The sequence below is a fragment of the Pezoporus wallicus genome, unplaced genomic scaffold (genome assembly GCF_028554395.1).
Source record: "Pezoporus wallicus isolate ANWC-B61680 ecotype Strahan unplaced genomic scaffold, APGP_CSIRO_Pwel_v1 contig_11892, whole genome shotgun sequence".
Taxonomy (NCBI): domain Eukaryota; kingdom Metazoa; phylum Chordata; class Aves; order Psittaciformes; family Psittacidae; genus Pezoporus; species Pezoporus wallicus.
Genome location: NW_026636301.1, coordinates 1 through 2,260, shown reverse-complemented (window position 1 = coordinate 2,260; position 2,260 = coordinate 1). Strand labels below are relative to the sequence as shown.

Sequence of the window (2,260 nt, the reverse complement as noted above, 5' to 3'; positions counted from 1 at the left end):
TGGGGTGCTCTTGCTGGGTATAGGACAGCAATGGGGCAGCTATGGGGGGCATTGGGGCAGGTATGGGGTGCTCTTGCTGGGTATAGGACAGCAATGGGGCAGCTATGGGGTGCATTGGGGCAGCTGGGGGGGTGCATTGAGGCATGTATGGGGTGCTCTTGCTGGGTATAGGATGGGGTGCTCTTGGTATAGGACAGCAATGGGGCAGCTATGGGGGACATTGGGGCAAGTATGGGGTGCTCTTGCTGGGTATAGGACAGCAATGGGGCAGCTATGGGGGGCATTGGGGCAGGTATGGGGTGCTCTTGCTGGGTATAGGACAGCAATGGGGCAGCTGGGGAGAGCATGGGGCAGCTATGGGGCATTGGGGCAGGGGGACAGCAATGGGGTGCTCTTGCTGGGTATAGGACAGCAATAGGGCAGCTATGGGGGGCATTGGGGCAGGTATGGGGTGCTCTTGCTGGGTATGGGGCAGCTGGGGGTTGCATTGAGGCAGTTATGGGGTGCTTTTGCTGGGTATAGGACAACATTGGGGCAGCTATGGGGGGCATTGGGGCTGGCACAGGGAAGCTATGGGGTGCATTTAGGCAGGTATTGGGTACTCTTGTTGGTTATAGGACAGCAATGGGGCAGCTATGGGGTGGTGAGGGTGGCCATAGGGAAGCTATGGGGTGCATTAGGGCAGCTGTGGGGGGTGCATTGAGGCATGTATGGGGTGCTCTTGTTGGCTGTAGGGCCGCAATGGGGCAGCTATGGGGTGGTGAGGGTGGCCATAGGGAAACTACGGGATGCATTGAGCAGCTGTGGGGTGCTCTGGATGGCCATAGGGTGCTGAGGGATGACCCAGGTGGCAGCCATGGGGTGCTGTGGGTGGCCATAGGGCATCTCAGGGGTGCTGTGGGTCGCTGTGGGGCAGGCAGAGCACTCACCCCCCCCCCCCCGTGCCCCACAGCAAGCGATGAGCACGTGGCTGGAGCGCGGCGTCTCCGGCTTCTTCCTGGATGGAATCGAGGAGCTGAAGGTGGGGCTCGGGGCTGTGGGGGGCTGGAGGGGGCTCAGTGGGGCAGGAATGGGGCTCTGTGAGGTGACCCCCCCCCTTTCCTGCCCCACAGCCCTCAGTGTTGGCCGAGTGGCGGAACCTGACAGAGCAGAGCAGCCCTGAGGGCATCCCCAGGTCTGTTTGTGCCCCCCCCCCCAACCCCATATATTTGAGGGGGCCCCCACTCCTCTGACCCACTGCTCCCCGTTTTTAGGGTGCTGGTTGGGGGCACGCGACTGCAGGACCCCCCCTCAGTGCTGGCGCTGCTCAACTCCTCGGCTGTGGGGCTGGGGCTGGTGCTGGTGCCCTCCCTGGAGGCGCTGGTGTCCGAACCCTTCAGCCCCACACTGGTCCCCCGATTGCTGGAGTTCCTGGGACCCCAAATCCCCCTGGCCTGGAGCGTGAGTCTATCCCCCAGGACCCCCAACAACCCCATGGACCCCAAAACCATCCCCCCCTGGGACTCCAAGTGACCCCCAAACCCCCCAAGGGACCCCCAAACCCTCCCTGGGACCCCAAGTGACCCCCAAACACCCCCTGAGACCCCCAGTACCCCAAGGGACCCCCAAACACCCCCTGAGACCCCAAGTGACCCCCAGTACACCCCCTGACCCCCCCCGACCCCCAGTACCCCAAGGGACCCCCCAAACACCCCCTGGGACCCCGGCCCCCAAACCCCCCCGAGCCCCAAGTGACCCCAAGGATGGACCCCCAAACCCCCCTGAGACCCCCAGTACCCCAAGGGACCCCCAAACACCCCCTGGGACCCCCAGTACCCCAAGGGACCCCCAAACACCCCCCCGGGACCCCAAGTGACCCCCAAACCCCCCCTGAGACCCCCAGTACCCCAAGGGACCCCCAAACACCCCCTGAGACCCCCAGTACCCCAAGGGACCCCCAAACACCCCCTGGGACCCCAAGTGACCCCCAAACCCCCCCTGAGACCCCCAGTACCCCAAGGGACCCCCAAACACCCCCTGGGACCCCAAGTGACCCCCAAGGGACCCCCAAACCCCCCCTGAGACCCCCAGTACCCCAAGGGACCCCCAAACCCCCCTGGGACCCCAAGGGACCCCCAAACACCCCCTGGGACCCCAAGTGACCCCCTGAGACCCCCAGTACCCCAAGGGACCCCCAAACACCCCTGGGACCCCAAGGGACCCCCAAACACCCCCTGAGACCCCCCAGTACCCCCAAACACCCCCTGAGACCCCCCAGTAC

At 64.7% G+C, this 2,260-nt stretch overlaps 1 long non-coding RNA gene across 1 annotated transcript; it reads left to right on the top strand.

Annotated features, from left to right (window-relative positions):
• The first annotated feature begins 936 nt into the window (after positions 1 to 936).
• On the top strand, positions 937 to 1,339 carry LOC130594201 (uncharacterized). Its single transcript, XR_008971016.1, has 3 exons — positions 937 to 1,021; positions 1,113 to 1,174; positions 1,254 to 1,339. It is a non-coding gene; the product is annotated as an uncharacterized LOC130594201 (long non-coding RNA).
• The last annotated feature ends 921 nt before the right edge of the window (positions 1,340 to 2,260 follow it).